Genomic DNA, 26778 nt, shown 5'->3' on the forward strand with positions numbered 1-26778 from the left:
AGACAGTCCGACTGGTAACATTACATCATTAGTGTTTTCTCTCAGTAAAAAGCTGCTCCAGAAAACCTCTCGTGAGACCTCTTCATAATTTCCTGTCCTTGTTTTAAATAAAATACATATTAATTAAAGCACTGATGTCTGTGAGTTTGACTCCTATGGCTCATACTTCTCATTTCATTTTTCACTGCTGACTGAGAAAAGACAGTGATGAGTGGATCAGAGACGCTGACAGAGAAACGAGGGCCAACTGTACAGTCAGCGGTAAGTCAGACACAAAACGCATTTTTCAAAATGATTCGCACCAGTTACCAGCTAAAGTACAAAAAACTAGGAACTAAAGAAAAAGAAAAGAGAGAGAGAGTAGACTTTTGAACTGGAACTGTTAGGATCAGGCACCGAGCAGTAGCACTGACACCGACGACCAGTGAACTACGACAGAACACGATCAAAACAGCTCATGTTAGCTGACAGATATTAGCCGATGTTAGCCACCACCGTTTCTACTTGTATTATATGTATGTATTATCAACTTATGTATATATATACACGTATATATAAATATATATATGTAAACTATATATACAAGTTAAAAAATACAATGAAATTTAGGATCAACATTACCACGCTTCTTCTTTTAGAGTCACATGTATACAAATGTACACAATACTGCCTACTAGTGGTGTGATGCGAGATGAAGTACTAGTATGCTTGCAATCTGAGTTTGTATCTGTTCAAAAGGGACGTGGAAATGAAGAGTTCTTAAAAAGCCTCCTGTACTGTAGAAATGTTCAGAAGTTCACCAATTTTTTTCTTAAAAGTTAGTATGAAAAAATATTTACTTTACGGCGCAGTAAAATCCCAAATACTAACTGCAAGTACCAAAAAAAAGAAAAGAAAAAGAAAAAGTCAGCCTATGGTTGTAAAAAAAAAAAGGTTTTACTGTGTTAAATTAATCTTGAACTTTTTTTCCTAAACTTTGGATAAAAGTTGTAATGATGAATATTCGAGACGTATATTACACTCAGCAGCCGTGGAGTGTTTTAGTTTGCTACAGCACTACGATTATAAATTGTACAAGGCTTCTGCAAAATATGCCTGGGACGGAAAAATGTAATTTTCCATTACATTGCATATAAGCCTGTCAACATATACTTAAACAAATTGTTTGTTTGTTTTTTCTTATAGAAGAGAAAAAAAAATGTTTCTCATATTTCTCCGCCTGCCTTACATGCAGAAGGTCCTGGGTTTGATCCTCAGAGGAACCGCATACTTAACAGCGCCGCCTGTGGCAGCCTGTGTGCAAATACTCACATTTTGGGACAAATAAGGGACTATTTTTCTTTTTTATACACAACTTTGTCACAAAGATACTCCAAATCAATGTAAATATATATATATATATATATATATATATGTTGAAATGGTTTTCTTTTCGTAGTATTATATGCTAGTAATTACTAGTCACACTGAGCCAAGAACATGAAAATGTTTGAACGAACACCTTTCTAGATCAATGCCCACTCATCTCATCTCATCTCATCTCATCTCATCTCATCTCATCTCATCTCATACACAGCCCTGTGGCTGATTTGAACAGGCAAATTGTGGCAGTGCGGTGGTAAAGCACAATGCAGCGCTTCACTTTAGCTCATTACGACACTCTCAACACCCACAGACACAATACCACCCTGATATTCAGAGACTTTTATTGTGGCGTTGTATAAGCCCATTGGATAACAACTTGAAATGTTTGTTTGCCTTTTTTTTCTCTCCTACATCACACCCGATAGACGTATCTCAAATTTTACTGCCTTAATAGATTGGCTGCTGCAGCAATAATGGGTTTAACTGCTTAATGAAAATGGATGTTCTTTTGTTGTTGTGTTTTGAATACATTTATTTCTAACTACAGCTGTGGGAATTCAAGAGAGAAGAATTTTTTTTAATTGTTGGTTTGGATGTGTCTTTGTGCATAATTAGGGGGTCTTCGAGTTACATCGGAATTCCATTTCTACAGCTCAACAAATCCGCCGGTCGCCAGTCGGAAATCTGTTGAACCCAAACTGTTCATCAGTACCTGTCACTCATCCATGCTGACACAGTAGTAACATCATAATCTAGTACATAAAAACATCAGAAGAGTCTGACTTACATCTGAGAGCCACAATGAAGGGCAAAAGGTTCCCAAAAAAAACCAATCAGTCATCTGCATATAGGATTGTGTGACGACGCATTTCTTCCCTCCGTTCGCCAACTACTGTAGTTCCTGTGCACATTTTTTTAATGCATCTAAACAATGGAACAAGACTTCTTAAAATACATTTATTGGAGATTGCGGCGTTACCATATAGCGCCGTAGGTCGAGGACGCCGTAAACCCAGGACCTCCAGTAACAAGACTAATGTTAACATCAGGCCAGGGGGAAGGATTTAAGACGACAAACATAGAAGGTTTGGGTCAACGCTCAGTGCAGACTGCATGGTTCCAAACCTGGAGTACTCGTATATTTTCCAGGGAGTGAGTGCACCCGTCATAAGCTTCACGTATCTCTGCAGCTGCACCACAGTGTGATCCATGGTTCTTCCACCACTCTGTCTGCCCTTTACTCACCCCGACCCCAAATCTTTTCCCTCCACCTGCTCCTCCGGTCATGGATGGTGGTTCACGGTGATTTAACTGAGGCCAAAGTCAAATGCAATGAGGAAAGGGTTTGAGTTTAACCCCCATTTCTTCCCCCTTTATGAATGTAAGTAGGGGCATCTGTTTCAAACATCACCACACGCATACTGCTCTGCATTTTTCCATATTTGGATGTTGTTAAGCAAAACATCCACTGGCGCAGTGTTGAGTTCTGACTTAATTTTAAGCCTGACAACAGATTGTCAGACAGTAACCGACTGTGGGGATGGTGATATATCTGTCTTCTTCATGGTGTTTCTTAAATAGACAAGAATGAGCTGTGCCTGCCCAGCAGTGCCCCCTGTAACCTCCACTGGTACTGCTCCATTTCATGAGCTGGACACAAGGCTCCTGTGTACTTAGCTCTGAGCATAAACTCGGCTTAAGGGACCTCTGTATAGTGACTCAGACACTGAAGGTGTCAAAGACTGTGCCGGTTTAAAGAAAAAAAAAACCCATAGTTCACTCACACTAATAGAAATAATGGATCCACTGTGACATTTAATTATCCCCTTTTTACAAAAAAAGGATTGCAGTAATGAAACACTTGATAGAATAGCATTACTAGTGTATTTTTATACTTCACATATTTAATACATTCACCTAGTGATGGGTTTTAAGGCCAGGGTGCTATTCTACATAATTGTTATGCATACCCTATGTAAAATAACGAAGGACCTTTAACATACTGACAAGGCCCACTCTCCTGGTAATCTAACCCATCACCATTAAAATCATTTTACTGGTGGGGGACTGATAAAGCTTACCTTGCTTTGATGATACCACCGGGGCAGCAGCAATTTGCAGATACAAATCAGAAAATGACTTTGCATTACCAATCATTTCTGGTTACTTGCAAATTACCGAGGGGCGGTGGAGGTAGGGAGCAAAAAATATGATTATATGCCATTTCTCTGCACTTCAGTCACTTTTTAATTGAGGGGAAACTGGCGTTTAATTAACAATTGACCAAAAGGAAATGAGTTTTATTGATTTGTTTGCCGAGGAAAAACATTTGTCTATGCATGTGCAGCTCACTACTCGAGTCCTTAGAGGGATCAGACAGAGGCTGAGTTGTTTATCAGCAAATATTGTAGCAAACTCTTTCAATTTGGGGGTGAACATTCAATATGCAGAAACGTGCCTCTGGGGAAGCAAATGAGTAGACTGAATAATGTCTGAAATTACAACAAATTCATTACTATCTTGAAATCTAGCTATCTCCTCCAAAAATTCAAGTCATGCTCCTGCTGCAAATGGTGAGAGAGCTAATACTGAAAATTGAAGCACTATTGATTTCCATTATGTTTTTCTTTAAATCATTCGTCCCTCACAGGGTTTGTGAGCTGCAGTGATGGTTGAATCTTATATGGAGGTGCAATGGTTGGATGAGCAATCCTTTGACTGGAGGTTGCTAGTTCAATCCCAGACGAGTAAGAATCATTACATCAAGATGAGAACTGTCAGAGAGTGGATTCTTTTAAAAAAAATATATTTAACCAAAATCAGGAATCTGAACAGAGCCAGGAGCAAGGCTGCTTACCACAAGCTCATCTGACTGAGGGTGTACCAAAACAAACAGGTATTGATGGAACTGTTTAAATCTTGTGTGAGAAAAAGCTCAATATAAACAAAAGGATTTATGGGTACACAGAGTTTAATTGTTTTTAGACTCTGCATCAATGGGCAAAAACCGGATATTAAACATTTTTATCAATAGTTTTGTGTGAGTACTGATGATCCTTTTTAAATTTGAGAATTATGGCTCAAAGACACAATCAACACTTTATATGGTGTCTGAAACTGAGTTTGTTCTGAAAGTGCAGATCGTGAAAATGAGCGACATCTTGTGATAAATTTCCATATTGAATTTCTCCAATCTCAAAATTACTGTTAAGGAAAGCACAGCATATTAATTATTTTGTTTTTCATTTGTCACTTAAACACAAACGACATGTTGCCTTCGATGTAAAAGTGTTAAAACTATAACGATCTCCCGCAGGACATTAACATGTCATATACTGTAGCCTTGTGTAGTCACTGAACTAAAAATAAAGTTATTTGTGTGTCTTACATGAACTGGGATGATCAAACACAGGTGTCTTCAAAGAGGAAGCTGACTTCAGATGTACAAAAAAAATGGAATAAAAACAACAACCATTAGTACTTTGAACTTTTAGCCGTAGTGTAGAATATACTACATAGTATAAGGTAAGGTAGTATTGTACAGTACATGTATTGTATAGTGTTACTTATAGGGTAGTATTGTACATGTATTGTATAGTGTTACTTATACTGTAAAGCTTATATATAAGTTTAGAACTTTCAATAATAATAATAATAGAAGCTTATATAAAGTTTAGAACTTTAAATAATAATAATAAATTCAATAATACTACTATTTTTGATGTACCCAATAGTTTTATAGGTACCAAATATAGTTGAACAGTTTTTCTTTACATTTCATACTATATTGTACATATATAACAATATATGGCTGTGTGTTTGCCTTCTTTTTTTGCACCAGCGTGGGGCAGTATCCCAATTACTTGTACAGCTCAATGAAAACCATGAGGTATCTTGACACATAGAGGTCTTATATTCTAACCCTGTCAAGGCTTAAACAATATAAAGTAATTTAATGTTGTCAATGCCCGTGTGGTATAAATGCTGCAACACCAAAGGTGAGCGGAACACAGTGAAACAATTAAAGAGCCCTGACAGTGTGAGCGCCGCTAACAAAGCTAAGACGCAGGCTACCGAGCTAGAACCCCAGCTGCACTTCACCTTCTTATGTAAACAAATGTTTTATTTTCTGATTGCGGCATTTCAACAAACACATGTGCATCCTTCACGACTACTTGTTAGAAGTCTGCTGGTGGGTGGTAGGGATAGTTGCTTCCAGATCTCCCTGCTAGCAGAAGTGTGTGGGTGGAGGAGCCTGTCTGGAGTACGGCAACGGAGCCAAGGTTACAGATCGTAATACTAGACGTACACATGGCATCGGGAACGAAGTCCACACACACCTACACTCACTCCTGGGTACACCAGCTGCCCCCTTACAAATGCACACATTTTCTGGGGCACGCACATCTCACCTTGTCCATGTCTTGTGAGCTGGATGGATGCCAGCCGTGAGCAAGTGGGTAAAAAAAAAAAAACCTTTTTCACCAGAACCCTCAGCCCCCGGTCTGATCATTACAGTCAAAATTAACTTACCACGCCGCGGCCCCAGACCTCCTGTTTATACCCACTTTAATTTATTTTAGCTCCTCTCCATTGCTCTGTTCTGTCTAAAGCGCTCTGAGCTACGCTGAAGTGAAAAAGGGTCATGGACTGGAATATGGTTGAAGTGATAATAAACCTCCCTGCGCTTTAACTCCTTTTATTACTTTTTCTCCACCTTCATGGTATTAATATGTTGTCTGTTGCACCGATGAACTGCCCCGAGGGAGCCCCAGGGCAAACGCGGCACATTAAAGGTAAGTGAAAATGACTGATCTCTCATCACTTTCTTATTGGGTCATCAGGTTCTGTGGTGACTGCAGATTAGACCGACTGAGAAGTTCTGGGAGAAGGCAGGGTTTCAAAGCAGCCTGTGTGTGTGTGTGTGTGTGTGCGGGTCTACATGAGCAGTCCACTCATTCATCAAAAGTTCCATTTCATATCCTTATGAATAATGTCAGCAAATTTGCCATTTGATGTTGGTGTACGACTGCAGTGCAGTAAAGGGGGGGGGGGCTGTTTACTCATTTTAAATGAAAATTAATCAATTAAAATGAATCAATTCACTGCATCAAACACCACGATTATTTTTGCCAAAGCGTGCGTCCCACTAATATGGAAATGATGTTGCATGTCTTTGTACACTGTATTTGTGTTGCCAGATTCTGTCAACTCCTTTTACTCATACTAATGTAAGGGTAATGGGCCGGTGAATGTGCTACGAAAACTATATGCTTCAAATCCCTTTTTATGTGAAGAATTTAAACTGTTTTCACAGCTGTCTTAAAGTGGGAGGAGGGGGGTAAATTAAAGACTGGTGATAGGTTAGAGGGAGCAAACACCAGGGGAAGGAATTTAAATGAAGCCACTGGAAAGGCAGACCCCATGTTTTACCAGTTTAGACCCAGAGGGGTGTGTACACAAGGGGGGGATTTTTCCTGAATATTAATCAAATGTATTTAATAGATTTGTTTATATGTAGTGTCTACAAATGTCTGAAAAATGTCCATTGACCCTTTGTAGGTAGAGGACAATAACATCTCCATGTTACATTATGAGGTGGGGGGGGGCAGTAACTAGATCAGGATCAACTAGTCAATCACAAAAGTAGTGCTGGTAGATTTTTAAATACAAGTATAATTCCATTGTGTGTAGTACTGACCGCATACTGTTGTACACATGATGTATATGTGTAAATATATGTATATACTATATATGTATAAATAATGTTCAGTTTATTTGGCACCTCGTGATGTAGGATAAAAAGAGAAAAAAAAAATTGATTTGCACCTTCCAGGCTTTTTTCAAAGAAACTCACTGTCGAAAACATGAAAGGTCTTTTCACAGTCCGCTCAAATGACAGCGTCAGTTTTCACCTTATTAGGCAAATGTGATACTAATTAACAAATCTGATAACATGGGTGGGAGATTGAAGACAACATGGAACTACTTAGTACTTTAATTCAGGGGTGTCAAACGCATTCTGGTTCAGGGGCCACATTCTGCCTGATTAGATCAAGCGGGCCGGACCAGTGCAACCATTACACAATTACCCATAAATAACAATAAATCCATGTTTTTCTCCTTTGTTTTCATTCAAATAAGTACAAGTTTATTTAAAACCTTCATATTTAATTAAATATAATTTGACAAAAACATCACGAACATGAAGAGTTTGTTAAAGTTTCATTTTCAAAATTCATCAAGTGGGCCAGTTTGCACCCCCACAGTGGGCTGGTATTGGCCCACGGGCCGTATGTTTGACACCCCTGAAAAAGTTAAATCGCCTGCATCATTCAACGTATGCATTTACTGGTAATCAGATCACAATACAACTACTAGACGTCACTAAACTTTGACTGCGCTCATTTCTGACACCACACGTCAAACACGTCAGCCTGAAGGATGCTCCAGATTTTCCCTCAAACACACGCAGCTGTCACAGAACCAGACAGGGATTGACGACATCCAACGCTGCAGTTCCTATACGTTCTTTCAGGAGAGGAACAAGAGGAGTCTGAAAACTCAGACCACAGAAAAACAGGAGCTGTTGTAACTCCAGACTAAAGCAGCGACAGATGGATGACAGCCCTGAGCTGTTTTCTGCTCCCCGTTTTCTGTCATTGTTGGGTTTGAAATCAAGCAAAAGGGACATGGGAGATGGATGAAGTTCAAGGATGTCTGACAGATGGACGGTTGGGACGCAGGGCTCGCCCCTGGTCATCGTAATTAAGTTGGATAATTGCATGGATAGTAATTTAGTCTGCCTTCAAGTTGAAACACACCAACAGTCAAGACTTGGCTTGTCACATGGCTCACTACAGAGTCATTCTGCAAAAAAATAAAAAATAAAGTTGTACTGTTGACCTTGACCAGTGCATTAAGGCTAAACAGAAAGAGACCTTTGACCAATGGTTCCCAAGGTAGGGGGCAGGATCCTTTTAGAGGATGCTGAGGGTTTTTTTTATTATTATTATTATTTGTACCAAGTGGGCACTGGTTTAAAAACTGTACTTCCTTTGTTCGACGGCCATAGCAAATCTTAGGATTAAGGGTTTCAGTGAACATTTCATGCAAGTGCTAGTGTCACTTCTACATCTTTGAGGGTAAATCACTACATATATTAAAAGCCTTTGTGCTTCAAATCGGTAATGTGAAATTCAACTGATCCATTCATGAGTGACTCCCTGAGATCGAGTCCACTAGACATCCTTGCCCCTTAATGGTACCAAATAAACAGTGACTCCCTGAGATCGAGTCCTTGCCCCTTAATGGTACCAAATAAATGTTTTACGGTACATTGTGTAAAAAAAAAGTGTTGGTGTTTGTTTTGAGAAAGTATCTGTATTAACACGATTTTGAAAAAGGAAATTCACAAAAAAAGTATTTGGTATCATATTGAATCACAAATTCAGGTCACAATTCATTCACCTCACAAAGCCACAGAACAGGCAAAGAAGTTAAAGCTGGAAACTAGAAGCCAAACAAACAGGCGTCATATATAAATAAGCGTTCAGCATTTATTAAACTGTCGATTAGCTACTCAGAAATATAGATTTTCTCTCTGCAGTTGCAGCAACTACCAATACGCTATAGACCCTCATGCACTGAGAACCTCTGTGTGGTGCGTTTTTTAGTGAAGGATTTTTTACAGGATACCGCTGTAGATGCCAAGGCAGGTGTGAGCTGACGAGGCAGAAGATGCAATAAATCACTATCTGGAGGCAAAAGTTCAATAAGCGAGTGAGATTTAACTGATAAAAAAAAAAATCTGAGGTCATAGGAGTATTATTGATATTCAAGAATAAATGTGTGTGGACGAGTCTGTGCAGAGGGGTCGTTAGGAACCTGGCTGCATCCAGCCAGGGGATGGCAGAATTGGTGCGGACCCATTAAAAACAAGCTCTCTATCAGAGTAACCTGGCAATGAACTTCTTCAAATCTGCATACGATGCTGGTTTTTTTTTAATCTAAGGGGAAAAAAGATGCTGGTGGTAGATGTAAAAACTGGTGGTTGCCAGGTTTTCTTGTGTGTATTCTACTGTGAACTGCAGGCCATGCCAACTGCTCTCACAGCTTCTGCCTTGATCAGTGTGGTGGAAGCAGCAGCTGAAACATGCAAGAAATCCCAAAAGCATTTGGCTGTCGGCGAAACATCACATGACCGATGCCACGATGTCGAGATCGTTCACCGGCGCTATACACCACACACGACCAACCCAAGGTAAAAGATGAATGGGCGTTTTAATGAAGACGTAGCATCCAGCCACACAACCCTAATGTGTTTGTGTGTTTGTGTGCGTACGATGTGTTTACTGACAAAACATTAATATGAATTTAAATTTTCAGATATTTGTTTTGAAAAGGAGGTTTGTTGTTCCTGGCGTCATACTTTGTCTCATTTGCAGGAGCACCTGTTGTGGTGCCAAACTCTTATCACAAAATCCTTTTATTTCCTAAAGCCCAGCAGTCATCACTCAAAGCGAAAGTGATTGTTGTGCAATTTGTTCTGTTGTCAGCGCAGCTTCTGTTTGTCCCCACGCCAGATGTTTACCATTGTCACATTTTATGAATTCATCATCCAAAAAAAAAAACCTCAAAGTTAAGTCAGTCAGTCATTTAAAATCACTTAACTGTCGACTTGACGCAACCAGGTGGCCGACTTATGAAACAGCCATGTTCTATTACATGTTATCAGGCTTTTTTTCTGCAGGAACACGTGTCCTCATTCGACAAAATTGTTCCCAGTGTCCAGTAACTTTTTTGCAGTGTTTGAAGCACTGAAGTGTTTCCTTTTTCATAAATGTGTTCTAACAAGCACTGAAGCTGACACTGGTGACAATAGCCATACATCCTGTGTCTGGGTGAAGAAGCCCGAGACTCCCCAGAGGCCTCAGACGCTGCCTGGGCTTCAGAGCAAGCATGTATCATCAAGAATAATGAATGAAATCTCTCCGTCTCTCATCTCGGCACTTTAGACGATGTGGTTGCCATGTGCTGGAGGAAGAGGACAGGAGCTAAGGTTGTCTTGTATTTGTCCGCCTTCGCTCTGGCTGTTTATTATTCAGTTGCTTTGTTACAAGGGTTTATTTGAGAAGCAGTGTCCTTATAAACATCAATACAGATATCAAATATTCTCCACTCACTGTCATCATTGATTTGGATGCTGTTTTAAGGGGGAGCATATTTGGCTAAATCGACTTTGTCAGCGATTTTGTTCACAGATTTACGTCTCTGAAGAGTCTGTTTTTACTCCTCCTAAGTTCCAGTTTCGACGACTAAGTCGATGTTTTTATAGTCTGCCAATATCTGGAAATCTGCCTCAAAATAAGCAGTTCCCATATCACCTGCTTTGTGTCAACATAATCCCAGCCCCACACTTGGTAGCTGTGATCAATCTTTTCTTTTTCCACCAAAGCATGTTACTAACATTAAACTTCAATGAATCAGTGGAGTGAATTCATTTGCCCTGCCACTAGCAGGACTGATCTCCTTTAATTAAAGAAAAGCACATGGACTTGAATGTGTGAAGTAAAAAAAAAAATCACAGTTGGCTTCTTTGATGTATATTTATGTTTTACAGACAAACTTGGCTTTTGTTTATGGTCTATTTCAAAGTTGGACAAAACTATTGAATGTTTTTACATAAAAGTGCACTGGCATATTTTATCCCCCAGATCCAGCACTGCTCACATTCTTCCTTTCAGAAAATAGGAGGATGCACAATTATACGAGAAAAATGAAAAAGTGTATAAAACTGTTGAATATTTATAGGCTCTTGTACTTCCCCTGCACAAATATTCATCACAACTTTTTTCCAAGTTATAGATTGTATTTTTTAAGGAGCCTGGTTAATTGAAATTCAATATCTATTTTTTTGTAATTGTGCACATTCGCATTTGTAGCGTTTGATTTAAAGCATATCCCCACATGCAAATTAAAATAAAGATTCTGTTTGCAGACACACCGCATTCATTATTCCTTAAAAATACAAACAGTTTGAAAGCGGCTGAAACATCAGTGTGTGCTGACACGGGGTTATACTAATGATGCAGTGCCTGAGGCACCGAGACAGGTCTGCTCTAAAGGGGCCCCGGCCTGAACTCTGCGCTGCTGATGCTTACTGCTGACAGATATCGACTTCTGAAGAAGGCCTTATGTGGCCGTGTTGGTGATTACCATGTACGGCATGTTGACATGCAGACAGGCAGAGCCAGACGTCCAAGGCCACACACCATCACATTCTGAAGATGTTTCGCAGATTCACCCAACATGTCTTGGTGGAAAATTGGTCATTTTTGTACTTTGTCCCTGTCCGTCAAATCTGCACGAGATCACTATCTTATAAAGAGGGTCCTCGGTTTTCGACATCCTTGAACTACGGCATTTTGTGGTGACATCACCATCTCCCATAAACCTATTAAGGTGTATTAAATGTATCTTGGTCCATCATTCCACCCCTGATTTACAGTATTCAGGGATCAGAGAATGAAATGTACCAAATGTGGTGTCCATTGGTTGGAAACCAACATTGATTTTTGAGCACCCCCCCCCCCTTACATTTCCACTTTCATTTCATGTATTTAACATATTTATTTTGATAATAACCTTTGTTGTTAATAACGTACTGTGTAAAAACTCCAACTTCTTTAACTCGTCAGCTTTGCACGTCGAGTGATGTAATTGTTAAGATGTTCTATACAGAAGATGGCTTTGTCGCGGTTGTATCCCATATGTTGTTTTTTTTTTTTTTTGCTCTTCATTATGGCTCCCAAGTGTAAGTCAGACGCTTCTGATGTTTTTATGTCTTAGATTATGACAGATTGTTACCACCGTGATAGCATCAATGCGTGACATAGGTAGTGATGTACAGTGTTCGGTTCAGAGACGCAGCAAAAATTGCACCGTAGGATCGGAACATCGACGCAAGTCGAGGACCACCTCATCAAAGACTTTTTTTCATGCAACTCATTTTCCCCTCCTTTTGTGTGTGTAACACTTCTTGAAAACCTAGTTATCTCTCTCTCTCAACTAGCTTTTGATTTGCAACTTTTCACAAAAAGGACATTGCAGTTTCATTTCCACACAGCGCAGCTTCAGACGTCAATAAATATTTATGAATTCACTTATGAACCACAACAACCTTTCACAGTGGCTGACAAGCAAACTAACAAAAAAAGTAGGCTTGTTATTTTAAACTTCTTCAGCTGTTGATTGGAGTCTTTTCTTTTTCCAGACATCAACATACAGCATCAAACATGTACATTCACCTAGCAACAATAATAATCAAATATGTAGAAAATTCTCCTCATCACTATGGAAAATTAGCTCAGGTCTAAATACTGATGAATGTGAATGGTCTGCAGTATAAGCATGTTTTTGAAGTATTTAAAAACAAAAAGAAAATTCAAAACTGATCAGACCGAGGCATTTTATTGTCCATAAAATATTGAAGCAACTAAAAGAAAACAACAAACACTCGAATAATAAAGTGTAAATTCAGGAACTTATTTATTTTTCCAAGCGGAAAGAGAAGGCTGACCTCGGCCGAAGCCTCAGAAACTTTCTGTTGTGCACTGACTCGTCAGAGTATCTGGTCTGACCTTCTGGGTCTGAACAGGAAGCAGAGATTCTGACAAAGACTGTGCTGACATTAATATTTTTGCTGACCAACACAAACAGAACAACAGTTCCAAGCCAAGAGGCATATGTTGTTGTAGCAATCTGTAAATCTAAACCACAGTGTGAGCGAGAGACACATCAACAGCAGACGTGACCCTCCCCTCTCACCTCCTGGACCATACATTTCATGAGCTGTTGTTCTCAACCAAACAACAATTACACATACTGTATACTTGTACTAACTAACCATTTACTTAGAGTATTTAACACAACTACTTGAAATGTATTTGTATATTGGAACAAATCTATTTATTTCCTCACAAGGAATTTAGCTGTACTTGTAAATACTATGATTAGGTATTTAACCCTAGAGGCCACAATACTACACTTGCAACATAAATAAACTATTGCAGGGAAATGGGTTAAATTAACCTGGGTTTTTATGTTTTCCCTATGTGTAAAAAGAATAAGCAGTGAAATAAAAATATTTTGATTTATAGTTTGTGAGAAAGTCATTGTGTTTGTACAGGATTCACAGCTGTCCATCTCGACAAGAAAAGAAGAAAATATGAAAAAGTTTAAAGGGTTTTTGTCAACTTTGATAATTGAAAGAAAGGATTCATTCATAATGTGAGTCATTCAAAATGTGATAATGTGAGTTATTTTTCTACACTCAAATCATGTGGCTGATATTTTGTAATGCAGGAAACAGGGCAGTAAACATCACTGGTCTCCACGAAATATATGGCATTATTGGTTTTGGCAGAAAGTAAGAAGATGCAAATTCCAGAAGTTTCTATTAGTGATGGATCGACCTCATACTCAGGATTAGTATCCGTCCAATATTGGTTATTCAAGATTTCAGGATAGAACATCACAAAAATCAACTATAGCTCCTCTGATCTGATACCTAAGCCCAAATGCTCAACTTAATGAGACGTGATTCCCTGCAGTTCAGCTTCAGTTTCAACAGTTCCATTTATTTGTTTGTTTAAAGTCAGCACCAACCTACATTGTATCGTTGTATTAATTGAAATGAAAGAGTATTAGTTGTTCTGCATGACTCAAAACAAGACAAGTAACAAGTCATTTACCGCCAGTGATATTGTTCATTTGTACTAAACGTACTAAACGTTTTGTTTTGCTTTTCCCCACCATTCCATTCTCCAGCTGTGTGGCTGCTCTTTATTTAATTCTGAAGTTAAAGTGACAAGTCGTGATAATGCCTTCCTGCCCATACAGAGCAGCCGTGGGGCCTCGCAGCATTGGTGCGTCCTCAACACAGACGGCCCTGGAATGCAGATGGCTATGAGTATTTCCAAAGTGACTGCTTAAATGTTGTGGAAATTGTCATTCCTCGTTTGGTCTCAAAGAAGGCTGCAGCACCGAAACACTGCTTTAACCTCACCATTAAGTATAAGATTGTTGCTTACCCCTCCCACCAGCGACCACAGATGCACAGGAGCTGTTTTGGGCATAGTTGTAGGAGAAACAGACATTTTTAGATGTCAGAAAATGTTTCTTTTTGCACAAGCTAGCTTCACACTAGCCTGTGGAGCAGAGCAGCCTGGTAACAGGCGCACACAGCCAGGTCTGTATAGATTATGACGTGGTCATGCCAAAATCTTAACTGTCACACGAGGTGCGTTGAGGTACCATTAGAAACTTGAGAATCCAGCGAATGTGTGTGTTTACATGATGTATGGTTCAGGACAAATGGTCATAAAAAGACTGTTGCTTATTTCTTTCCCCCAGTGACCACAGACATACAGTTGTAGTTGGAACACATACTTCTTTTTTTCAGATAGTATCAAGTCTGAGGCATTTTACTTTCCATCAATATTTGCTGTCACAGCAGATTTGAGAAAACACCGATCCAATTCACAAAGTGAATTAATAATAAAACTGTCATATCACTGGTGTCATACTGTGTCTGAGACGGACAAAGATTAAATGTTTAACAATATGATGAATTACTGTGCTGAATCAAATATTCTGAACTTCAAATATTCTGAAGTCTGAATCTTTTCTTTAATAAAAAAAAAGCTGTTGTGAAACAATAGTTAACCTCAGAAGTGAAGTTGATTGATTGAACGACACTGTAATGTTTGCCTTCTACAGTTTGATCTCCACAACACCAACACCAACACCACAGAAAAGCCTATTACACTCTACGTCTACCAGATCAAGAGCCTCCAAAACGGACTCATTAATTAGAGATTATATAAATTAATTAGAATTTTATGCACATAAGGGATAAAAGATACCTTTCCAGTGACACAGAAGTTATTAAATGATAAGAGGTCTGATCCTGGAACTAAACACTCAGCACATTCAGTGTGGCTCCCACAGGAACTGGTCTGTAATCCGAGTCTCTTTCTCAGCTGAGGTTAAGGAACTCTTGACAATTAATACCAGGTTATTGAACCAGGACTAAAGGTGCCTTGTATGCTTTTACTGAGAATATAAGCTATATACTTAGAAATTACAATTACACCGCGCCTACAAATGTGTACTTAGAGGTTCACTCTCACTGAGTATATCAAAAAAGCAGTGAGATGTCTCAGTTCTGTACAAAAATGGATACGGGACAGTACGAAGTGGTGATAAAGGTCAGCCATGGCAGAGATTCAATTACTCTGCAGTAGAACCTATAAAGTGGAACCGATGTACACGGTGTGACCGCACTAGTGCTCACAGTGGAGCTGCATGATCTGACTTGAGAGGAGCGAGCTTCCAATTTACACTCAGTTTGTCTTCAAAAGTCCAGTGTTGGAGGGAATTTTGTCAAGTATCTGTGTTTACCTCAGGGAGTGCAGTGCACTCCAGTCAAAGTAAACTCTATCACAGGTCCTTAGATAGAAACGTAGCCAGACGGACGCACAGTTTGAAACATTTGAAAAAAAAAATATATATATATATATCAGTACATACATGGGTCAATTTTTAACCTTAAGTCAGATCAGATTCTTGCACAGGAACAGCAAACGTGCAAAATCCAGCTTTCTTTCAATTCAATTTTTTTCGACCAATCAATGTAATACAAAACTCATCACCTCCACAGGTCATTCTTCCTGGCACTTGTTGGCAATAAACAACGCGATGTTTGACTATGACGTCCCTTCACCAGAAACCATGCTGATTGGCAGGGGACTGGGGGGAAATGGCAATTAATATGGAGTTTAGCAGAAAAGCCTTTGAATTGGATCTTCCACAGGGGAGACCATCTACCTCATCGAAGCATGTCAAGGTTCAGGGTTTTAAGGGATTGTGGCAGAGGCTTACCACGTCTGGACAGGGACAGTTATTGAGTGCACTCGTCCTTGGGGTCGGACAAGGGCTTATGTGCAAGTGATGAGTGTGACAACCATCGTTGTCCTCGCTTTTGTCCTACAGTGTTGGGTTTGCAAAGGAAATGAAAGGCTACAAATCCAGAGTACGCAAGGACAACTCTAGCTATTGCTAAAACAATTAGCAGTCATTGAATTCAGTTTGCTTTTAATGAAATTACTCCATCAGTTTGCCACTGGACAGAAAATGATTGGAGAGAAATTGTGATGAATTCATTAATCGTTGAAACCAATTTGTTTGAGCTAAATGCCAAACGGGTCCCCAGGTTCCAGCTGACCCCAGGTGTGATGACATTCTTTGTTTCATTTTCTTCCTGCTAAAGTCATTCTATTGAGAAATAAATAAAATCACATTAAGGTCACTCTAACAGCTGAGAAAAATTGATATCATCTTTTTTTTTTAACCTCAGTTTAACATTTTCAAAGCTCACCAGTGTTTTTGGTATTCTGTTCAGGCAGACTGCTCTGATGCTTATTCATGTATTGTGTGTCACACAGTCAGCGGGGGCCTGCCAGACTTGCCCCAACATCCCTGCCCTTGGAGTGAGTTGTTGCCCCACATGAAGGACTTGCTCATCCATAGATCTGATTCAGATAGATCCAACTTTTGTCTTGCAGATCACGAGCAATAATTCACTGGCACTCCTGCTTGTCTTGATTAAAACGCTAAGTTCATGCATATTTGTGTCATTACGTGTCTTCGCTCTGTGGCTGTGAAGGACACAGGTATTAAAATTTGTTACTCGGGTTATCAGAATTCAGCCGGAGTAACAGCACCAGGTTAATTAATTCAGGGGTGATGAAAGGGCTCCCTCCATATGTTCACTTGTAGCAGCAAATGTAACCAAATATGCTTCAAATTGCTCTGGGCTGAATCCCTACTTCAGCTGAATGAGAAAAATGAAAGTGAGACATTAGGCACAGAGTACCTGGAATGTCCCTTTACCGGGGCAGTCACACTTGTTAATGATCACGGCTTGTTTGTCAAGTAAATGCTCTTTGCCGGTGCCTTGAAAAAATGTGTTTATATCTTTAAATATTTAAAGAAAAATTCTGAATTCCAATTTTTTTGGTAAACGCAATGTGTGAATACAGATTTATCTCAATTCCAATTTAATTTAACATTAATAAATAAAGTTAGCATGAAACATTTCTCACCAACATTGCACACCAACCGACTGAGTCACAGGTTCTCTCTTCGGTTTATCAACTTTAAAATTAATATACTTGGTGACTGAGGTACTGTATGAAAATTTGTTCCTGTAAATCCAACTTTCTGACAAATAAAAGATTCAACAATATGTCTGAATAATCTGTGTCGGTCAACCGAACAACTACATTTGGACATTAAACAATTGTTACTTGTCCAAAAGTTGTAAAATTGTAAAACCAATCGCTCTGGTAATGCTAAGTCTGTAACATGTTCTGTTGGATATTCATATAAGTTTTCTTATCTTAAAATATTTTGCACTGTCGCCATCACGGCTAACCTAATCTCGTTACACAGATTACAGTTAGTATATTAGTGAGCTTGAAGCTTTAACGACTCAGTGTAAAGTATATCCGAGCTAACGTCATGTTAGCTTCAGCTTGTGAGTGTGAGCTCTGACTCCAGTTCCCTGTCACAGAAAAATGTGATAAAAATGATCGACCCGGCCGATCATCAGCAAGTCACCTGATTTTGATCACTGGCCAATCAATGGATGCATCTCCAAAGAGACCACCCCCCCTTATATATATATCTATTCTGTTTATCTATTGCTGCTTTAGCTGACTTTCATCACTGTGGGGGGGTGGGGGGGGGGCTTTAAAAACAACAACAAAAGTCAAACTACTTCATGTATTTGTAAATAAATAATTTTTTATTTAAAGTTTGTGTAGAAGCATCACAAGTGTAGACTGTGTGTTGCACACTGTAGACAGTATTCAAAATGATTCCAGCAGGAGACGGGAGAACTGGAGCCCAATTTTCATGTTGTTTTGATGCAAAAAGGGACAGCACAGAGAAGAAAAAAACAACTCACTATTCCTTGAATATTTCCCGAAGTTTACTATGCTGTCAGACGTCCCATCTCATGGGCACACTATTTTATCAACACATTTCTATATGCATACACACAACAGTGCAGAAGCTGTTTCAGATTTTATATTCTGAGTCCTGTATGATTCCCACTGATAATGCTTCTAGAATACACAAAAGAAAAAAAAGGTTATATATTTTTATATTCGGCCTTCTACAACACATTTTCACTGTTCCACCTATTCACATTCAAACAATGAGTAAATTGCGTTTCTCTTTCCATGTCTCCTTCAGACAGAACATCGAATGCCACAATCTCTTTGTAATGCATTGCGTAATTATCTGATACAGACCTCACTAACTCAAAAAAAAAAAAAAAAAAAAAAAATTGAACTTCCCTTTGAAGCAGCCCAGTCGTCTGTGTTCCCCTTGTTTTTCATTCTAAACACTGCCTCGGCCTCACTTGCTGAACCTGTGATGTCCACCTCCTTTTACCAGGAGCATGTAGTTGATATTGAAGTTGCGGTGTTTTACACTCAAAATTCTGCCGTGTGCTTTCCAGCACTTCAATGTTTCACTTCATTGCCTGTCTTTCCACTCACCATTGTCCTTTTGCTCTCGACTCTGTCTTCTTGTATTGAGAATGAGAACTTTGACTCTGACATTTTTAACTCGGTTGCACACACACAATTACCCGTCAGTAAAAGTAATTGAACCAAACAGAGCATTTCCTTCTATCTGATTGTAACTCTAGCTAAAAAGAAAAGGCCCTTAATATCTTTATACTCCCTCCTTTGTACTGCCACAGTGTTTCTCAGGCATATTTTTTACTACACTCTGCAGTCAGATGAAAATGTCTCTACTACACAAACACAGTCATTTAAAATTCCTGAATTAATGTGATTGCTCTTAACGTTTAAAAACACTGACTGGAACTGAGCAGCGTCTCTCCACGGTGTTTGTAATGTTTAGGTTATTAATGAGCTGAAACACGTAAAGCTGCAGCTTATAAAGCTGTAAAGGGAAGAGGCAGTGAAGGTGATGAGTTTAAATACCATCAGTAATAGGGAGAGCACAAGGGAGGTGAAGAATAGGGTGGAATGGATGGAGACAGATTTTTTTTTTTTTTTTTTTTTGCTCATGATCTACTAGCACTCCACTTCAAACAACAAAAGCTGTGTATGTAAGTGTATGTGTGCTGGACAGGAGTTCTTTATCATATTTAAGCTGTGTATAATATTATTTTAATCACTTTCATCGTGGAATAATATTTTCATTAACTCGGCCTGAAATGTTTCACAGCACAAACATAGAGACACAAAACTGTACGTGCTTTAGGAACATACATCTGCAGACATATATTTAACGATCCTGTCCCCAGATTGGACAGACCCATCAGGCATTATCTGATAAAACCACTCTGACATGTTCACCGCCAGGATGCATTTGTTACTCACACAGGCATCACTCACTTTGTCGGAGGCCTTAATGGAGCAGTGCGTGCAGAAAATCTATGGTTGTACAGTAAGTGAACGCACACGTGGACAAACACGTTTGGATGTGCGGTGCTGTAACGTCTGGTTTTCACGCGTGAAAACCAGAGAGAAGGTTGATCGTCATTGAAGCTTTGCATTTTTCAAGCCAAAGCTGATGTTTCGCTGGCTGTGCAGAAGACACACAGTCCTGATCAAGTGGTTTTCACAGATCAATAATCACGGACTGTGCTGCATCAAGGACAGATTCCTAGATCTCAGCCTTCTTTCTCCAGCAATGCACGTCAAGCAGTTTTACAGCGTAGACAGGGTCCTGCGGTTAAGTGACAGACACAATGCACAGCCATGATTGAGAACTACACCCAGAGAGAGCGGAGGCAACAGTGGTAGAACAGGGTTTCATTAGTTACTCATTCCCTACTCTGCTTTGTTGCCTGAAGCATCTCTCATAGCACATGCTCGGAATCCATAACACACCTTACATAGACACACACACACACACACACACAGCAGGTGAATGTTTCTATTATTAAAAATACGCCATTAATATTTATTCTATTTTATTGACATGTTTTACGGGAAACACTGGACGTAATTGCCGAGGCATGTGTCATATTAATACTAATTTGTGTTCTGCTCTCAGTGGGTCTGATCCTCCTGACTACAGTGAAATGAGTGGCTGGGATGGATTTTATACAGGCAGTGTGGGAGGTTCACATATTATCCAACTGCCTTTGTGGCCCGCAGTTCATCTGTTTGCTTGTTTATCTGTTTATCCCTTGCCATTACTGTAATTAGGTCTTTGTACTGGAAGTCACAGCAGTCATAACAGAAGCCCAGAACAGCACATGAAGACAGAATGATGGTAAATAGGACAAAAGCAAAGTGGAATATGTGCACAGTAGAGTCTCTGTAGAGAAATAAGTCAGGGCTCTGGCGGTAGTGAACGCTGTAATTGCTCCCTTCAAAGTGTCCCTGCCTTACCGGGACACAATGGAATGACCTTTTTGTGATTGCAAGCCTCTATTAGCAGCGAACCACAGTGGTCAGAGCTGTGGCCCCTCTTCTTTATCCCCTTCTGCCTCTGTTGTCATTCCAATTATGTTATTCAAGTGTTTTTACAGCTGTGCAATTTTCTCATTTATTTTAAGGGGTCGCAATCTTTGTCATTTCGACTGAAACAAGATTCGGTTTTGCTTTGTTTGGTTTTTGTTCCTCGCTGTCTTTGCTCCTGGTGGAGAAAAACACGCAGCTCAGCCATCAGCCGGGATATTCACCATCTGGCCAGTCTTTGACGGACAGACAGTTTTAGGAAATGGTTGTTTGAATTAGTAATTTGCTGAATGTCCTTCTGTGGAATAATGGTCCACAAAATGTTGCAAATGTATCATTTTCCGCTTGAATGTGCGTCACTACGTGTCTGGAGGCGAAATTCATGACTGAATGATTCGGATGATTCATTTCAACTTCTTTATTAATCAACAATAAATACAGTAATTACTCTGCAGATAATAGGGCTAAAAACAAATTAAGCACAGTCTGTTGAATGAAATGTTAAGTTAGAAAGACACGGGACGAAAGAAAAGCCAACTGAAACATGCCAGAATTACATGTTTATCGCATTGTTATTTTTGTTCTTGTTGTGGCTGTTGATACCAGTTCTGATATAACAGCTTAGCAGGGTCTGGACACTCACTCACTGTCAGCATTCTTTTTTTTTTCCGACCACTGATATCTTTCAAGAGCCAATATGTTGTGAATATTCAGCAATTAAGTTTGCCAACAAACCTTGGATCACAGTGAACACCAGATGTCTCCCACGAAAAAGGCTGAAACAAATGCAGTTAACAGAGAGATAAGTGGAGAGATAAGTATCGTCCGCACAAAACGATAACCAACAACAGACCGAGTGATGCTTTACTAAAAGACTCTAACAGCTACTGTAGGTCTGCAACAACCATAAACTGTGGACGACATCAAGACCAGAGTGTTATTTTCTGATCAATGATGGTTCTTTTCTTAAATTTAGTCACCAATTCCAGAAAATGTCTTCAACAGTAGTGGATTTCTTTGTGTAGCACTGGAACGAGAGTTAACTCAATACAGTACCATTTTTTAAAACCAATACTAAGTACTCTGTTTATAACAGTGAAAACAAAGATAAATTAAAATAACACAGTCAACTGAACAGAAAGTGAGCAGAGCTTTTACACTAACACTGCATACTAATTGAAAACACTGCTTTTAAGTAAACTAAGTTTCGTTAAATAAATTAACAGATTAACAAAAGTGGGTGAGTTGTAAACTCCCAATTTATCCAACGACTTCAAACTGAGAAGGGACATTAGCGTATTATGTCTTAGCTGGCTTTTTGAACATCCCAAAGACGATTAAGAGCATCCAAAGAGTCATCGGCAAAACATGCAAAAGCCAGGATGTGATAGTATAGGGTTGCATCAAAATGCAAAGGCCTTAATCTAATGTGCAGAGATGTTTGCTTTCTACAAATGACAGTGAAATTTAGGTTAAAAACAATACATCCCCCAAGTCTATAAATTAGCTAAAGCTACATCCCAACCTTGGTACATTATTGCACCTGTCGCTGAAAACAACCCCTAAGGCTGGTATATGATCACAGACCAATCAAAACACTGGGTTCATCAATGGAGAAAACTATTCTGATCATGCAGACCAAACATTGTGGATTAAAATGGATGCAAACTGATGCCAAGCAACAAGCTGGAAGCTGAGCTGCACACATTTTGTGGCGAGAATGATAAAAGTGATTTGTCTAATTATAAACCTGTTAAAGCTGTTTGTGTAGGATTTTTTTAAATGTAAAAAAAAAAAACATAAAAAAAACTACATCTTAGTTTCCCACAAATTCTGAACTACTTTGCATAATTAGCATCAACACCACACCTCACAGACTTTTGTAAATGCCACAGAATTGACAGATTAAACATCTGATGATGAGACCGACGGCAGGGCCTGTGAAGCCATGACGTTTTTCACGCCAGTCACAGCCAATTTAATTGTCAGCCTGTCAGCTCCAACTCAATGGGTCTGGCAGGTGCTTTAGTTTGAGCCTCTCCATGAAACATAAACAACTGAAAATCAGATCAGGTCATTTACATTCAACAAGGACGTCACATACCACATGCTACTACTAATACAACTGATGCAGCTGGGAAACGGAGATGATTCATTCTTAGATTTGTATATATGTTTTAATTTATTTTATGGGGTAATTATTTTTCTAAAGTTATGTATGAATGAATGATAAAAGCCCAGAGACTCACTCAGTCATTATCTGTTGACTTTTTAACATTGTTTTTTCTCTCTCTCTCTCTCTCTTATTCTTTGGTGTAAAAATGATTATACTCTGTGACAACCACAGTTGGAAACGCACTCTTCCTCAGTGGTAGAAAATATTAACTTTTTCACCCTGGTAGATAAACAGAACAGACATACATTGCATCGGGATCATGAATGCTTAAAATTTCTCTACAGACAAATTCACTTTTAATTAAAAAGGGCTTTGAGTAAATGATGGAATTTTTAAAATTAAGGTTTTCACAAGCTGTGAAGCAAAACTATTGAATTAAGTATAATGTGTTTGGGATTAGTGACTCAAATTACAAGCTGTCACCGTTTCACGTATAAGACCATAAACCACTGTGACACAAAGGCTGCTCTTGACGCACACAAAAACTACTCCTCCGTCACCCACACAAGTATCACAACAGCATTACAACCAGAGATCTGCTCTACTGTATCCAGAAAAAGATATAATATCAATGACAGACTAGAAAAAAAATCTTAAATGCCATGGCTGTGTCAACAGAAATTACAAATCTGTTTTCACAAAGAAAAGCCTTAGGATGTAGACTCACCCACTGCAAAAAACTGCCCATCAGCTTATTGAACATACAGTATTCTCTGACCCAAAGATACAGGGAGCGTGTTTTAGCATATCGGTTCCTGATGTAATACCACCTCAGGGCTATAAGATCACAAGGAGGGATTTTCACTTTTGGATTTGATGCAGAGATGTATCCTCACATGCAGAATGTGTTTTACTACATTATTTAGATAATACTCTGTATAACCTACAACCTTGTCAAGTTAGGTTTTTTGCTAGGTTGTGTTGAAAATATTGCTTATGAATTGACGGACTTATTGATTAGCAAAAAGTATTAGGCTATAAACGAGTCCTTGGTCGACGGTACAATCCTGACACCACAGTTGCCCTGCTAAATTAGGGACCCTCCATATAATGCAGCATAAACTAATTTAATCTAGAAAGTCTCTTTACTGTAGTTTACTAAGAACAGATTTGAGTGAACTGCAAATTAAGAGAATTTTATTTTTAGAAGGTTTATTGAATTTTGGGCAATTACGATTTTATGTAGCATTAAATTAGTCTGCATTTAGACCTGGTATTAAGATTCAATCAAAGTGATACAATCCCCAGTGACTGTGTCATAAAAGCTCAAATGGCAAATTGAAAGTTTCCCGAATAGGGTTTAAATGACAATGACATTTTTAATGTGTCTGACTGTAAGAAGTTGACATAAAATAGAAAAACCTAGCAATCTGGATTAGATCATATTTTTTGCGTACTCACCAAATCTGCTTTCATCCACTAGAACACAAGTTCCCAAACTTTTTCCATGACAAAGCCCCCCCGAACAGCATAAGCTTCTGGTCAGGGATCCGTTTGCAAACCCACAGACAATGCTGAAGAAAAAATATAAAGAAAAATCAACTGTTAGAATGTATTTTCTTACTCTTCACTCACTATTCAATAATTATTACATTTGTTTAGCATAGGGAAATTATAAACAAAATATTTTAGCATTGCATATTCGCACTGAATAATAAACTTTTCAACAAACTGTTGACAGATAAGAAAAGAACAAAAAAAACATGTTTGTATACAAGATGCGTTAAAATACCATCAGAAACTTAAGAATCTGACGATTACGGCAGTTTATGTTGTAAGGTTCAGGAAAAATGGTTATAAATAATTAAATTAAGAAAATAATTAGAATTTCACTAGTTTTTTCTGCAGCTTTTTCTATCTCAACTTTTCTTATCTTCGTTCCAATTTTTCCCCCAGCGTTCCCTGGTGGACCCCACTTTGAAAACCACTGCACGAGAAAACTATGTCACCATCACTGATGATGTACAAATAAACAAACTCATTGTAACTCATATGAAAATAAGCTAAAACAGTAGCTTAGGCCATGCAGAGGATGTTACCTTAGAAACCAGAGACTAATCCATTCTGGGAAGTGCATTTATTCATTCTCAGTAATGTGCATCCTCAAACCACTTCTGTATATGGACACAATGAAGACTGGGTGCATTCAGACTTGTATTTCCTGTACAGCTCCATGCACACCATACAATCACCTAGAATAAAGGTTGACACTAGACATGAGCAGCGTCCTATATAGTCTGCACGTGGTCCGAACATCGTACATTCCTGATGTTTGTCAGTGGGCACAATAGAATAGATCTAAATCAACAAATCCAGGAAGCACAATGCTCCCAAGTCAGATAAGATAAATGAAGAAAAGGTTGAATATTGATCTACATCGAAATAAACCAAACTATTCACAGGAACAAGAGATTAAGTTCCCGTATTGGCCTTCAGTTCCCAGACTTTAATATTGCTGAAATACCCGTGGATAAATTTCAAACGTGCTGCGCATAAAAGAAAACCCCATGAATATTTCCACACTCTGCAGTGAATGGCAGAGGGAATAAAGAAGGAAACAATGATTATGTGGCTAAGACAAACAACAAGTCCTTGAATTAGAGCAGCTGTCACTGAATGTCTGCTGTTTCAAGAGGCTGCAAAGAATGGCATATTTTATTTCACTCGGAATAGCCTCCATTTTACAACATTACATGTTGAACAATTTAAGTTCCGAGAGGTTGAGTTTAAAGGGGGTGAAATATGTCACTTTTAGATAAATTGGTTTCCTGGCAGTCTAAATTAATCATGTGTTAGTTAGTTAGTTTTGGTGAAACAGATATGAACAGGTGGTTTCTCTGCATTTACCTTTAAATGGTAAAGAGCCACCGCATGCTCCGCCCACCTCTACCACAGGAAATGAGTTACAGGTGGCTATGGATTGCTTCATGTATGTAACCATGGCAATGGTTGAGAAAGAAATGGCTGCTGTTTAATCAGCAGATTATGATAGGTCCATGTGTAAACAAGTAGTTTTCTTGAACAGTAAGTAGTGTATGCCGTTCTGGAGGGTATGGTTAACCGACAGGACACCTGATAACAAATTGCAATCTAGTCACAGTCAGACAAACATTCAACATTACATTGAATACTATATATACATATATATAAAATCATGAGGTGAATTTACATGTAGTATTTTTGCAGCGTTTTTATACCTTTCTCTTGTTGCTGGTGCTACGTAGTGTGTACTCAGTGGATTTTTACATCAGTATAGATTTACTCCAAATAGCCCAGCTTCCCACTGTCGACGGTCAGCCCCTCTAATTCTCCCCATGTTACGTGAGTAGCCTTGATGCAGCGTCCCCAGACACCACCCCTGGGTTTTTTATTCCGGAGGCAGAGAGCCTCTAAGTACCCATCTGTCTGAAAACCGGCACCCCAAAACCAGTTCTAATTGTTCTTAGACTCTAGTGGCCACTACAAGAGCTACGTCAGATGAAATGCGTATGACCGGCCCATTAAACTGCTAATCCATTGTTTGCAACTGCTGTGACACCTGTGTACGTGACTGTCACTCTTTCATGTCGCTCTCACCGTCTGCCCTAGTCCATCCCAGCCACATTGGAGGACATGCTTGTTTGTCTCAAGTGCTTCTTAATGGGCGAACATAGCACAGTG

General features: G+C 39.0%; 1 protein-coding gene across 1 annotated transcript in view; it reads right to left on the minus strand.

The window, feature by feature from the left end:
- brinp1 (bone morphogenetic protein/retinoic acid inducible neural-specific 1) overlaps positions 1 to 26778 on the minus strand; it is a 159705-nt gene that overhangs the window by 117742 nt on the left and 15185 nt on the right. Inside the window, exon 2 of the mRNA XM_008325930.3 lies at positions 24520 to 24632. The gene's annotated coding sequence lies outside the window, so the exon portion shown is untranslated. The remainder of the gene's footprint in view (positions 1 to 24519; positions 24633 to 26778) is intronic.

The sequence above is a fragment of the Cynoglossus semilaevis genome, chromosome 14 (assembly GCF_000523025.1).
Source record: "Cynoglossus semilaevis isolate Cse_v1.0 chromosome 14, Cse_v1.0, whole genome shotgun sequence".
NCBI lineage: Eukaryota > Metazoa > Chordata > Actinopteri > Pleuronectiformes > Cynoglossidae > Cynoglossus > Cynoglossus semilaevis.